The following is a 15,263-nucleotide window of genomic DNA, read 5'->3' on the forward strand; positions in this document are numbered from 1 at the left end:
CAGGCTGCGGCGGCGTGAGCAGCGGGGGTCGCGGCGGCGGGGAGCGCTCCGGAGCCCGGGAACATGGTCCCCGGCGGCTAGCAGCGGCAGCAGCGGGCCTCCTGTGCGCGGCGCCCACCGTCTCCTCGCGCCGGGCTCGCGGTGGTGCAGGCGGCAGCCGCGCAGACTGCTCTCTCATCCTTTTGTCCTTCAGTCAGAACGTGAATGTACTGCTGACGCATACTGTTCTGGGAGAAGATTAGCGTGATGCAGTGCTGTTATATATGAACGCCGCTCCCGCCGCCGCCGCCTGCCCTCGAGGGGTTAACGTGGGGCGGCCAGGGCGCTAGCCAAGCCCGCGCCTCCGCGCTTCCGCGCCGCCGGCCTCCTCCGCCGCCGGCCTCCGCGCCTTCCCCACCCCTGCCGGCCCTCCGCCCCCTCGAGGCGCGCAGCGGGCTGCGCTAGTCGCAGGCGTTCGCAGCTATTTTCGTCCGGTCGGAGGGAGCCGCTGGGCGGCGGCTGATAGGCTGGAGCGGCGCAGGCTGGTGCAGGCCTGGGGCCCCCGCCCTCCGCCCCGGTCAGGCTCCACGCGCGGTGGGCTGAAGCTCGGGCCCTGAGGCGCGGAGGACCGCGGCGGGGCGGCTGCAGTTGGCTAACCGCTTGCCAAACCGCGTCACCGCACTCTGCCGCCTGCTGATGGCGCGCCTGGCCGCGCGGCCTGGCTGGCCAACTCGGAGTTCGGAGCGGCATAGTGGGGACCCGGGGCAGGGGCGCAGCCCCGGACGCGGCGACACAGCTACCTGTTCTCCTGGCTTCCCCCGCCCCCCGCAGATTTCCCGCGTTAACTAGGCTTTAAATACTAGTTTTGTTAATGAGGGTTGCGGGGGAGAGAATCAGTGGAAGGAAAGAGCAAGTGCGAGAAGCGGGGAGAATGACAGCCTAGGACCGCACAGCGGCCAGCAGGAAGGATGGAGGTGAACTCCCTCCTGGAATCCACGGCACGGCCGCTCATGCATGGAGCTGCAGCCTCCGACCCGCTCTCTTCGCAGCCGCGGGCCCCCCCCCCATTCCCCTTGCCTGCCTCCAGAGAATCGGGAGGGTCTTAAGCCCACTGCCCCGAGCTTCACCTGCTCCCTCTCTCTTGCTGGGACTCCCTGAAAAGAAGTGCTTAGTCAATCTGGAGTAGCAGTTTGCTGGGAGGGGAGTTCTTGCCCCTATTTCTGGTTAAAGGGGACCCTGGGGCATTTGACAGACCAGTGAGGGAGAAGCGAACTAGGTCAGCCTTTTCCCACCCTCAAAAAAGTTTGCTCTCGTCTCTGCTGAGTGGGGGTGGTCTGTGGCTAAGCCCTGGAAATCAGTCCTTGGAATATGGCATCAGTTTAGCAGGCCTTCCTTGATCAAAGGCTGCTTCCATCCCCCTCCACTCCACCCCCACCCTCCAGTCTCTGTCAGGGTTGCTTGTTAAACCGTTATCACCCACACATGAGATATTGCTTAAGCACAAGGAGGTCCTGGATCTCTCAGCTCTCTGGATTCTGCCACACTCTTATCTCAGTATTGTCTGCTGTCAAGTAACCTGAAACTTAAATATGCCATGTAATTCTTGAAGTCCTGGAAACAGCTCCATTGTAGGCACATCGGAGTCCTCTGTTTTAACCAAGAGTTTTTTCATTATGCATTTGCAGCCAAGTAGTAACAATGTTTATTGAACTGTTACTGTGTGCCACTTATCCGTTTTAGAAATAGGTTAAATATATCATTTAGAGTCACGTAGTAGGTGGTAGAACCTGGCTTTGAACACGGGCAGTGCTCAGATGTCTAGAAACTTGGGCGTGGAAGTGATTCCCCCGAGTTTCTCCTAGTGGGATGAGAACTCAAGTTTCATTCTTCCACTTCTTTAACAGTCATGTATTGGGATGTTTATCCACTGTGTGGCTGTGTATATACTAGGAATTTATATATCTGTTCTCATTTAATCTTCATGTAGAAGTAGTAATTATCAGAATGGTCTCTGTTTTACAGATGAAGGTACTGAAGCTCAGGCAGGTAAATGGCTTGCTCAAGGTCATACACCCAGAACCCGACAAATCCAGCCTTTCAATCCAGGCCTTCAGACCTGGCGCCCAGTTTTTCATCACTGGAACGAAAACGCCCAATGCTCTACTCTGCGTAGAGTAAATGGAGACAAGATGGGGGGAAGACTGCATGAAAGTTCAGTGAAGGGATTAGGGGAGATAAATAAAATGAAGGATGGGAGAGGTGGGACTGAGAAAATAGATTCATTTAACTTATTTCTGTTACCGTAACTAAGCAAGAACAAGAGTGAGAGAGAGGGAGGTAAGTCAAACCCTGATACTAGATTTTACTTCCATCTGGGCTCTGGAGCAGCTCTTTTTGCTTTCTTAACTAAAGAAAGTATTTATACGTCCTCAGTTTCAAGCAGGATATTACCCCCTTGTAGACCCAGGAAGTGTGAAACTAGCCTGATGGGAATTGTGGAGGAGGATTCAGAAGCTTGCTGTCAAGCAGTTCCTCTCTTTACCACACCTGGCAGTGAGCTGGTAGAGTGGTCTGGTGCCAGAGAAGACCCTGGCCAGGCTCTGGCTGGCGCACTGGAGTATGGCTGGCCCGCCCTTCCTCGAGCCAAAGAGGGGCTCTGCCTGTGCTGATTTCCTGCTAGTGTAGGCAAACTCAGGCCCTGTCTGTTCAGCTCCAGACCCAGCAAATGAAAGGCTTTGCCTCCGGACTGTGAAGGTGGGTAGAAGGGTGGACTGACTTGGGTCAAAGCAGTGCTTAGTAAAGAGGCGGTATCTCAGCGAATATTTGTGGCTAATGATGATGAAGCTGAATATACCTAAGTCCTGCAAGTCCATAGGGCTGTAGGTGGGGCTCTTTTGCCCTCCGGAGGCCAGCTGAGCTAGGAGAGTGCCAGTGAAGCTACAAACTGGGTTAAAGAGGAAACTGTGGGGCCGTGGCAGCACACAGCCCTTGTGAACTGAAAGTGGCGCTGTAAACCTGAGTACTATCTGGACATGGGCCAGAGCTCCTCTCAGCCCTCTGGTTCTGACTGCTTCCTTGCTTTGGAGTGGTGCCACTGAGGAATAAAAAGAGAAGAGGAAGAGAAGGAAGAAATGCTGGGTTGGGAGTGTTTCCACTTGCTACTCCCAGAGAGACTGGTGTGATAAAGCCAGAGAGCTGAAAAAGTCAGCAGAGATTAGGCAAGGCTGGTGTCAGCAGCTTGGTATTGCAGAATGAGCCCTGCACTAAGGTGAGGAGGCCTGAGTTCTGGTCCCCTTTCTGCCACTGAGTTGACATGTGGCACAGTTTAAAACAGCTCTAAACATCAGTTTCTTCATCTGTAAAATTAAGATGAAGTAGAAAGTACTTTCCAGCTCTCATAGTTCATAATTCCCACCCCTTCTCAGATATGTAGCTCTGTGAAGAAAGTTGAGCCTTTGGGGTTGTAACTGAGTCTTGGAAGTGAGCCATGAGGTTGAGGAGAGAATGCTTCCTTCAGTTTAATCTAAGAGATCCCCAGTGCCAGAGCAGATCAGATCTGTTTTCCTAGCTACTAAAAAGGCTCATAGATCACAGAACGTTAAAGCTAAAAGGTACCTTGGAGATGATCTGAATTTGACCTCTCATTTTGCAGATGTCATTAATGAAGCCCAGAGAGGCATGGTGAGTTACCTAAAGCCACATTAGAGTCTGTCTCTTCTGAGCTCAGCCCTAGTCAAGATGACAGACAGTGTATGGCCAATTGGCATTTAAACCCGAGGCTTGAAGATGTTTCCAAATGCCTGTCTTCTGTGGTCTTGTATGCAGGTACTTTAATTATACTTTGCTGGACGGGGGTAAAGAGGGATCTTCAATAGAGCCAGCCTGTCATTCTAAGTGACTTTGGACCCCTAATAGGAAGTGGAAAAAAATAGTCATCCGGGGCTGACAAAGAGGATCCAGGACTGCCTGACCCAGCCAGAATAATGGGGCTCCTGGTAAAGCCCAGGCTACACCACTCCCCACCCTGGTATACATCCATGAGACATTTTCCTGAGTAGCCACTAGATGTCTGTGATGCCTCATAGGGGTTGCCTGGAGTGAGCAGTCTTTGGCAGTGTTCTTTCCTGCCTCCAGTAGGCTTGAGGGCCCCTTCAGGTGGGTCCCTCAGTGGCAGGAGGATCTTGTGTTCCCTGAAGTTCTAGTTCCCATCTCAACACTCTTGGGTTGCCAAAGCCCACCCAGGCACCTTGTCTGTTTTTATGCTCTTTATGCTGCTGTTTGAGGTAAGAGCAGAACAGGAGTGAAAAAGAAAAAGGCATTTCAGAAACAGGAAGCAAGAAAAAGAAAAACAGTATGGAAATTGTCCTTCTGCATGGAAATCGTCACCTCCTCCTACCTAAGGCAGTGAACACATCGCGTGTGTGTGTGTGTGTGTGTGTGTGTGTGTGTGTGTGTGTGTGGTATTTCCATCTCTCGCTTTCATCCACATGTACAAATATCCCTCCCGTGTCAACTGGTCATGAAATTTCTGTTTCATGGCTAAAGTCACCATTACAAAAGGAGGATTATTTTTCTTGCCTGGGATCCCAAGTGAGGATGTGACTGTGCCATTACTCCCCATAGTCATAAAGGGAGTGGATTTTCTTCCTTAGCTCGATGGGTCAAGGCAACACAGCTGTTCTAGAGTTACCCATTTTCCTGGTGCCCCCAGAATCTGCTCTTCTTTTCTCCCAAGGACTCTAAGAAAGTCAGAAGGGAGGCATAGGTTTTTACTCTTATGCCCCACAATCTATTCTCCCAGCAACAAGAGAGATCTTTGGGGCATTTCTATCAGATTATGTTATTCATTTGTTTAAAATGCTTCAGTGTCTTCACTTCATGATTCAAATAAAAACCAACTGCCCGCGGGCCCTAAATCATCATGCCCTACCTACTCCTTTGAGCTCGTATTTTATCAGTCTTCCTGTTCATTCCCTACCCTTCAGCTACACCGGTCTTATTTCTTCTCCTGGAATATCTAAGCTGGTTCTGCCCATTAGAGCCTTTGTTCTCTCCTCTGCCTGGAGTCTTCTTCCCCCACTTCTTCAGGTGGCTAGCTCCTTCTTCAGCAGGTCACCTCAGAGAGGCGTTCCATGACTAAAACCAAAAACATAAAAAACAAAAACCCCATTGCTGTCGAGTCAATTCCAGCTCATAGTGACCATATAGGACAGAGTAGAACTGCCCCATAGGATTTCCAAGGCTGTAAATCTTTATGGAAGAAGTCTGCCACATCTTTCTCCCACAGAACAGCTGGTGGGTTCGAACTGCCAACCTTTTAGTTAGCAGCTGAGCACTTAACAACTGTGCCACCAGTTTTTTGGTTTTTTTTTTTTCCATGACTACCGCTTTTTTGGGGGGGAGGGTGTTCCATGGCTAGCCAGTCTAAAATAGCCCCACCAATCACAGTCACATCTCCCAGCTTTATTTTCTCTATAGCATTCACCAATTCTCTGAAATTTTCTTGTTTCATTTATTTGTTTACTTGTTTATTGCCTGCACACTCCCGTGAAAGCAGAGGTCTCGTCTGGTTTCCAATACCTAGATCATGGTAGTCCAGTGTCTATTGTATGAATTATTTCAGAGGAAAGGAGGCTGTTCTTAAATGGCCCATGTGGTTAAGAGCACAGATCTCCAGTGTGTATCAGTAGCCCTGGCCCTACTCTACAATTCTTTGAAAAGGTAGGTGAAAAATTACAGCTGCTGCTTCTTTTGTAATGGTGACTTTAGCCATGAAACAGAAATTTCATGACCAGTTGACACTGGAGGGATATTTGTACATGTGGATGAAAGCGAGAGATGGAAATACAACACACACACACGATGTGTTCACTGCCTTAGGTAGGAAGACGTGACTATTTCCATGCAGAAGGACAATTTCCATACTATTTTTCTTTTCCTTTTTTTTAATACTAGATAAAGTTGGAGAATTTTAGTAATCTTAAGGTTTCTCTGGTCCTCAGTTTTTAGACTTCCCAGCCCCTTGCAGACAGATTTACAAATGAGAGTTTTGTGGAGACATCCTAGGGACTCACAGGTTCCTGGCAGTTGTAAATATGTGAGGAGTCAGCAGAAGCCTGAGTAGGGGCCCACCAGTGCACATATCTGTGCTCATGTGCACGTATGCCTGTCATTTTCAAATTTGCTAAAGTGCATTTTCTCCAAAGGGAGTAGGGGCTGTTGAGCCTGAAATAGGGAACACCAGGACAGTAAGATCAAATGCTTTGGAAGTGGCTGTGCCAATGCTTTTTGCTAATTAAAGAATGTTAGGACAATCGCCACTAGCAGCAGTAAAGGGCGACCCATTACCTTGCTTTATGGAGAGCTGGATAAATTTAAAGGCAGCTATAAATATCCCACTGAGTGCCTGAGCTACAGCACAGTGGGTGGGCCAGTCAGTGGGCACCCAGCTGGACAATAGAGGAGCTCTGGGCTTCTGTCTGCCTCTGTCCAGGGGCCTCATCTCTATCAACTGTCAGTCCCCAAATTTTGCATGGCTAAAGAACAAACGATTCCATTAGCAAACTCTTAATTTAAAACACTCAGCGGGAGAGGAAGCAAACAGCTGTGTGGTAAGTCTGACTGGGAGCCCAGACCACCTGGGTCCTTCTCCAGCTTGTCCTTGACTTGACTTCCCTTTTACCAAGATGTTTCTTCATGCCAGGCTCCCATTTCTCTCAACCATGGATACAGCACAGAATTTTTTTAAAAAGACACATAGCTTAGGGCCCCTAAGCCTGGGAATATTCTAAAGACCCTTACTGAGCAACTCAGTGCTCCAAAAGAAAACAGTTTAGAAACTCTGAACAAGATGTGGGCGTACCTCTTCTTCTTAACCTAGAGAATGAATATCTGACAACATTTAAGAAGTAGATGCGACTTGGAACTTTTTCCATGTTTTTAATTGGTTCAATTTGGCTTGCAACCTGTTGTATCCTTTTCTGCAATTTCTTCTTGCCATCTCTCTGCCACGGCCACCAAGCCATTCTAATCCCCTTGGTTTATAGAGCAGTGCCATGTTGGCACTGCCTTCTCACTTCTCTCCAGCCTTCTCGATCTGTTCAGTTTCTTTGTGGATCAGCATCTGTGGCCCTCAGGCTGCCTCGCAGTTTGTTCGTTGTTTCCAGTTGGATGCTGCCAGTCTTCAGCTATGGCTAGGGTTTCCCCAGTTCCAGTTGGTATGACCGCAGTTCATCATTCAGTACTGGCTTGGTGGTTTGGACTCCTCAGAGTGTTCATTTGCCTTATGAGTTTCAGGGAGAGAATTAGAGGAGCCATGATGGAAATGTGGGCTTGAATTTTGTCTCTCCATTTCTGATGGAACCATCCTCACCCAACCCCATCCTTGAGCAAAAGGACAAACTCAGTACAGGGACGGATTAACCACTAAGCAAGGTACACATGGGCTGATTTGTGCTTACTTACTAATCTGTAGTGAATGATTTCACACGGGTTCCACCACACCTTTGCACGTGAAATCATTCACTACAGATTAGTAAGTACACACAAATCAGCCCACGTGTACCTTGCTTATTGAGTAATCCAGCCCTGCTTATTATCCTCAGCACTATAGAGGTGCAGCATTGGAAATGCCAGAAGACTAGCCCAGAACTCATACCACTGGCTTCTCCATGAGTCATCCAATGACTGATGGGGTGGTGTGGAGGTGGCTGACTCCCAGGTTCCTGGACGCTTCAAAATGGCATGAGCCTCTTCAGGAATTAGACAGCCCAGCCTCCAGCCTGCTCTGGGTCCATGTTTTTAGATGCAACTCTATCTGTAAATGCTTCCAGTGGGAATCACTTTACATCTAGAGGAGTTTGGGGTGGGTGAGCATGAAATTAAGGAGCTGGTACCCTCAGCTTCTCCATCAGATTAGAGAGAAGAATTAGAATGTCCCCAGTTTGTTGGTTGGTTGGCCTGTTCATACTCATATTCTTTCTTTCTCACATAGTTTTCTCTTACACACGTGGTGAATTTGACCAGAATTGGTGAGTTGATTTGTTTATTTGTTTTTAACCAAGGGTAACATGACTAACCTGAACCTTGTTCTCCCAGAACACCACCCCTTGTCATGACCCCCCATCCTTTGGTTTTTGCCTCCCTGCCAGCCAGGAATGCTAAGCAGTGTGCTCTCCAGAACCTGTTGTATCAGTCTCAGACTATTTCTCTGAAGAACGCCAGACTGAAATGGCTCTGCTTCTGAGGAGGAGTGCTGAAGCCCCAGGCTGTGGGCTACCAGCTGGGGCTCTGGGGCTCTCCCTCCATGTTCCCTGGATATGGCTGGCTGCCTGGCCAGAGCAGCCTTGCTCTGTACCATTTTCTTGGTGACTGGGGCCAGTTTGTGTAGCAGCCCAGGGAGGCTGCTTGATTTGTATGCAGGGCACAAGCCATGAAAAAAAAACGCCTGTGAGGAGTTCTGCCAGCCAATAACTCTGAAAGAATTCTTTGTGTGAGTGAGCGACTGGGCTGGATCGGGGCTCTCTCCCCGCCCCCAAGTGGCTTCTCTGGCCCTGCAACTTGGTGGTGCTTCAGAGCTGTCACAGAGCCATTAGGGAACCCTCCCCAAGAGGAGACCATCCTGGTGTCCCAGACACATGGAGCAGCTTTAACTCAGCCCTTCCTGCCCTGGCTTCTGGCAGCCTACCCCAAATGCCAGTCAGTAGGATCCATTCAAGACTATGTGTGTGTGTGTGCGTGCGCATGTGTGTGTGCACACGCTTGTTCAAGAGACAGTAAGTGAAGAGAGAATATGAACAGACCAACCAACAGACTGGGTACATTCTAATTCTTCTCTCTAGCGAAAACCTCCAAGGCCTAATAAAGATGTGGCCTATGTTCAACACTCTGCTGCGGCTGGTCCTGCTGGGTGCAGCCATCTCTCTCTGTCTCTTTCTCCCTCGGCCACAGGGCCCGGTGTTGGCCTGGTCCTTTTCAATTTCCTACCATTAAAGCAGTCTTTTGCTCCTGTTTTCTGAGAAGGGACAGAGGTAAGGCTCTCTGCTTCTGCACATCTGGCAACTGCAGGGTAAAATTCCTTATCAAATTGAAGATCCAGAGCTCTCGCTCTCATAGGAGGCCTTCAGCACCCCAATCAACAACAACCCCACCCCATTTTCCATACTTCTTAAGGAGCTAGCTCTCTGCCAGCACCTGTCTATCTCTTTGAGTCTGTCTTTGAGATGTTATTTGTTATTAATGAGTTTTCTGAACACATATCCTTGACTCGCTTGCTTAGGTGAACAAGACCATTCTGATTAAGAGTACTGTTTTCTAGGAAGGAAAAGAATTAAGTGGGTATTGAAGAATTTTCTAAGGCCCCACGTGTGAGCCTAGAGGATGGTAGCACAGGCAAGCAAAGTGGGGTTTGGTCCTAGTCTTTGTCCCCTGAACATATCTATCTTAGGCCACATCTCTTTGTGAGAGAAGCCACTTGTAGGTGTGACTCACCACAGCCAGGTCAGAGGTGGGCTGAATTTTATCTAATCAGGTGGCTGACTTCAGAGGTGGCACCAGTTCTCCCTGCCTCCCTCAGATTCCAGTGCTGCTGGGTTTCTCAGACTGGCTTCACCTTTTCTAGAGTTAAAACCTTTTTGTATCTCATTTGCCCTAATTATTTTATCAAGGGCCTAGTGTCCAACTCTTTGGACAAAAATATGACCAAAATACATGGTTGGCCATATTTCATCATCGTCAACAATCTACTTTGTACTGTACATTGCAGTTTGGTGGTAGAATTCTCGCCTTCCGTGCAGGATACCCTGGCTCGATTCCTGGCCAGTTGCACTTCATGCACAGCCATCACCCGTCTGTCAGTGGAGGCTTGCATGTTGCTGTGATGCTGAACGAGTTTCAGTGGAGCTTCCAGGTTAAGACTGACTAGGAAGAAGAGCCTCGCAGTCTACTGAGAATCAGCTAGTGAAAACCCTGTGGATCACAACAGTCTGATCCGCAAGCAATCATAGGATGGCACAAGACTGGGCAGCGTCTTGTCCCATCGTGCGTGGGGTTGCCATGGGTCGGGGCCAACCTGGCGGCAGCTAACAGCAACAGCTATACATTGCAAAATTTTCTAAAGAGTGTCCGTTAAATAGCACGACATTTTAACAGACAAATCCTTGTTTTGTGTTTTGTTTTGTTTGTTTTTCCATTTTATCTTAGAAGCCTCTAAGAGGCTTAGTGTAGAGGGGAGGGCTCACAGGCCTGTCCTGCGAGAGACTGGGTCTGAGGCCAAAAGGTGGCAGAGGAGGGTCTCCTGCACTGGCCTGTCCTCAGCTTCTCCAGTCAGAGACTCACCTCCAGACTCTGGCTTTCACGTGTGGATACTTGGGGGACAGTAATAACCAGGGAAATGTTTCCATGTGGCTGAAGAAAAGAGAGTTCTTCCCAGACCCACCCCTATCTCCAGTGCCCGGTCACCACACTTGGGTCAGTGGCCTTTGTGTTTTTATGTCATTCACTTCTCCACTTAGTGCAGTCGGGGAGCTTGCAGCCCTGACAAGTGACCCAGAAAGATGGACTCAGGCCTCGTCTACAAAGGGACAGGCAGGCTTCCGAAGAAGCAGGCTCTGTAGACAGTGCAGTCCTGCCTGCTTCACGCAGACCTTTGTCCCTGGAGGAGGTTGGGTGGGCAGAAACTCTGAAAGCCAGTGACTTGAAAGCTGGTTGCCACGAAATTTTCTGCCTAGGTCCCATGTATGTACAGCAAGCTTATTTTTAAAAAATTTTCCCTTGCTTGCTGTCACCTTGCTGAAATCATTCATTGTTTTTGCCCCATAGGAGATAATAAAAGGGATTTAGAATAAAGAAAGGGACTTATCTTCCCTTTCTCCTCCCATCTCCCACCTTTTGTCTCTCCTTTCAGTTCTACTCCCAACACATAAAATTTAGAGAACCTTCCAGAAGAGGGCTTTGCTCTCATGCTTGGAGATACACTGGCCTCATAGCCTTTTACCTCTCAACCCTCTCTTTTTCCAAACAGTTCCTATGGAGTAGAAAGAATGTATCTGTGTCTCATTCAGTACATTTGTCTCTATGGCCTGCTAATGCCATTGGCATTTCTAAAATCCTTATTTTGCAAATCCACTTGTGTCCTAGGTTTAGCTCCCGATTACAGGATTAACAGAGATTATAGGGTTTGTCTGATGTCTTCTGCAAGCTTTCTGTCAGATTTGCGGCTATGAAATGAGGAATTTACACATTGATAGAATGGAAACTAAAGGCAGATGTGGGCTGATGGGGGAAAAAAGGGATAACTTGTAAAGAGTTGGAGTAGTATCAGCCCTGAGCCTAGATCGAAATTAGCTAACAACCTGGAAACCTGGGCTTTCTGACTCTCTCTGGGCTCACAGCTGTGCAGGGCTGGCTGCCCTCCTTTCTAGAATGACTTTCCCGGGGCCCAGAGTTGTTGCCTCTTTCTCCTCCCTACCCCAGTCGTTGCACCCAGAATGAAGCCTAAGCCATCCTCCAGTTCTCTGGGCAGCGCCCTTTTGCCAGGAGCACTGCTGTCATCAGCAGTCCCTGTGGCCTCCATCTCGTCAGTTCTCATTAGGCAGCTCTTCTGCTCAATGTTGAGGAGCCCAAAGATGCTGATAAAGGGACAGAGATGGGCGGCCACTCCTAGCCTGTGACTCCAAAATATTAAGGGATCCAGCCAATTGGGTTTTGATATGGAGGGCTAAAAAGACATATTTAACTATGGTACAGGCTCATGGTCACTTTAGACAGTAAGTCTGTTTTATGATACAAGTAATAAAAAATCCAAACAGCTTAAATAATGAGATTTATTGTCTCATCTAAGAAGTCATTTGCAAGGTAGGGCACTTCCAGGATACACTGGTTTAATGATATGTGGCCCCAGGTCAGAATCAGGCACTCAGATCTTTCCCTCTTTCTGTCTGCCGTTCTGTCAGCATGACCACTGTGCCTTTTCTTGGTTGCAAAGTGGTTGCCTTAGCTCCAGGCATTGCCTGCTCACACACCAGTCTCCAAAGGCAGAAGAAGCACTGTTTCTTTTTTTATACATCTCTTTTTAAAAGCAAAAAAGCCTTTCCCACAAGCCTGCCCTCTGACTTACCCTTCCATCTTGTTGTCCAGGCTTGGATGGCATGCCCCTTCCTAAACCAATATGTGGGACCGAGAAAGGGGGCACTCCTCCCTCACCCCAGTGATTGGCTGAGGCCAGGGGTTCATAGGGTTGGTGAATTTGGATGGGGAAAAAATAATTACATCTTTATTTTGATTAATCTCTAACTAGACTTCAGCCATTTCCTTTGAATGTGAAAGTAAGCAACAAATCGTAGTAAAATTAGTGTATCTATAACTTTATCACCAGTAGAAATCAGAAATATTTTCATCTCACATTACAGTAGTTGCAGGAATGAATTTCAGCATATTGTTTACTCTCATTCCTACTGTGAAATTACGGTAGTTTTTAGACCTGTTACTATACTGAAAAATCCCATTGCCATCAAGTTTTTTCCAACTCATACTGACCCCGTAGGACTGAGTAGAATGGCCCGTAGGATTTCCAGGCCTGTAAATATTTAAGGAAGCAGACTGCCACATTTTTCTCCTGCGGAGCGGCTGGTAGGTTCAAACTGCCAACCTTCTTGTTGTCAGCCGAGCGCTTTAATCACTGCACCACCAGTAGTCCTTAGGCCTGCTACTAGATCTTGTTATTTAAATAAAGAAGCACATATATTTACTATAACTTGATTTTAGTGGGTTTTAAAAAATACTGTAATAACTGTATTCGGTATAACCACTTTCCTTTGCAATTCTATGTATTTTGTTATTTAAATATATTATTCTATGAAGGAGTCCATAGGCTTTATGAGACTGTCAAAGGGGCCCATAGCACCAAAAAAAAACTAGGCCAGTCAGTATTTGCCTGAGTCACATATAGATATTGCAAGGACCAATGATGGGGTACTGCTAGCAGGGAGATGAGGAGGAATGGCCATTGAGTGGGCACCAAGGAGCCTTTCCACAGTGAATGCCCACAGCCTTGGGCAGCCTGAGTGCCACCAGCAGTCCTGCCCTGCCGCATTTAATTTACAGCAGTGTCTCCCACACTGCAAGCATTCTTACACCATGCCAAATCTATGTATGCTCGGTGAAGTTGTTTCCTTAATATTTTTCTTTAAATCACTCTGGTCTTACTGAAATTAATTTTTTTAAAGGAAATGTCTTTAAATGGAAACATATCACTTACCGTAAATGAAAGGAAACCATAAATACAGAGAATACAGAACGGTGTTACTGAATTCTGGCTAATGCCTATTTGCCTGCAAGGCTCTGAGCCTGAGGTCTGCCCTTTCTTTTTGTTGTTGTTAAAGAAATGCTAAGGACAGATTTAGGAGCCCTGGTGGCGCAATGGTTAAGCCCTCAGCTTCTAACCAAAAGATTGTCGGTTCAAACTCACCCAGCGGCTCCACAGGGGAAAAGACCTGGTGATCTGCTCCCATAAAGATTAGAGCCTAGGAAACCCTATGGGGCATTTCTACTCCGTCACGTGGGGTCACTAGGAGTCTAAATCAACTCGAAGGCACACAACAGCAGGGACAGATTAGCAGCAAACAGAGACGTTCCCCTTAACATAATCAGAGGAGTGGAGAGATCCTTGAAAAGGGAATAACTCGGTTTGTGCTCAGGGCCGTTTTGTGCCCTGTTGTTATTGGCCCACCTAAAATCATCACAGCCCCTTGGGAAACAAGATTTGTGATAATCTCCTCATTTTACAGTCTAGTGGCCCCTCCTAAAAAGAAAATGAGGTTAGTGTGACTTATTTTTTGGTGAACATGTATCCTCTCTTAGTGATAACTACTTTCATCTTCTGAGGCTCCCAAGCCACGTTTCAAGGACTAGTTCTGGAGTTTCATCCAGGTCAGACTTCAAGCTCCCCTGTCTGTGGGTCATGGAATTCCCCGTCTTTCCCTTTCTTTACTCCTTTTCTTCCCCCCGCTTTTAAAGGTCAGGCTAGCATTTGCCTGTCTGCATTCTAACGGAATCTCTTCTGTTCTCTGTAACCCCTGAAAGTGTTTAGGCTGTGATTCAGCAGCTATTAGTTGATTGACTGGGCTGATGTTACTCAGTAGGACTTTGAAGGGAAAGGAATCAGCCTGGGAACCCGCAGCAGAAGAGGCAGCCCCTCTTAGCCTAGCCCGGAGCTCAGACGAGGCAAACTGCAGGAGCAGAGGCCCTAAAGTCGGACCAGAGGGGTGGCACAGGAGCAGCTTGGGCCCTGGTCCCAGCAGGAGAAGGGCATGTGGGAGTGGGTGGAATGGAGCGGGCCACCAGGGAGCAGAGTGAAGGGCTGAATCGGGGATCTAAGCCCACCCCCAGTCTAGAGATGAGGAAACCCAACTCGGAGTAGGTAAGTAGCTGTCTTGAAGTCACAGTGGCAAAGCTAAGACTAGAACCCAGGGGACTGCTTCCTGCCTTAGGCTGTGTCTACCCATTGTATTATGTCATTCTCTGGGAAGAAATATATTCTCTTTCTTCTGCCCACAGTGTTAAAATCCAGAATTACAATCAGTCAGGGGTCCCTCTCCCACTTCCCTGTCCTATGCTCTTTTCTTCTTTCCCTTTCCTCACTGGTCATTGTCTCCCTCCTTCCTTTCTGCTATTCTTCCTCTCATCTTTTCTCACCACAGCTGTGAGGACGGAACAGCCCCACACCTACAGTCCCCTGCCTTGCCTGCAGCCCTACTTCTCCTGGGTCTCTCCTCTCGGTCCTGGGGCCTTCCAGGGCCTTCTGGAGGGGATGGTGTTCTTTCTGGAAATTGTAAACCACTGTATCCTGTGGACCTTTCCTTGAGGTAATGCTGCTGCTTACAGGCACCTTTTATGGCGGACAGAGCAAGGAGAAGGAAACAGTGCTCAAGCAGGTTGGAGGGAGCAGTCCTCCTCCACCACCCCATAAAGATTCTAGTCACTGAGTATGGTGGGATCCAAGGCTCTGCACCACTCCTCCTACCCATTCTCTGGACCTGCCTCTGGACCTCAGAAAGTGAGGCAGCCACCTGGGGGCCATCAGACCGCAGCTGCAATTTCCAGGCCCTGAGTTAGAACTGGCAGGGGGTTTTATTGTTTTTGTTTTGTTGTTGTTGTGTTGTTTTTTTTTTCTTTTATTGTACTTCAGGTGAAGGCTTACAGAACAGTTTCTCATGAAACAGTAGTACACATATTGTTTTATGACATTGGTTAACAACCCCACAACATGTCAACCCTCTCTCTTCTCG

General features: G+C 48.2%; 1 protein-coding gene across 1 annotated transcript in view; it reads left to right on the forward strand.

Moving 5' to 3' along the window:
- The window catches only part of SND1 (staphylococcal nuclease and tudor domain containing 1), a 503,780-nt gene that overhangs the window by 443,152 nt on the left and 45,365 nt on the right, over positions 1-15,263 (forward strand). The gene's annotated exons all lie outside the window — the stretch shown is intronic.

This window comes from Trichechus manatus, unplaced genomic scaffold (assembly GCF_000243295.1).
Source record: "Trichechus manatus latirostris isolate Lorelei unplaced genomic scaffold, TriManLat1.0 scaffold00097, whole genome shotgun sequence".
Lineage (NCBI taxonomy): Eukaryota > Metazoa > Chordata > Mammalia > Sirenia > Trichechidae > Trichechus > Trichechus manatus.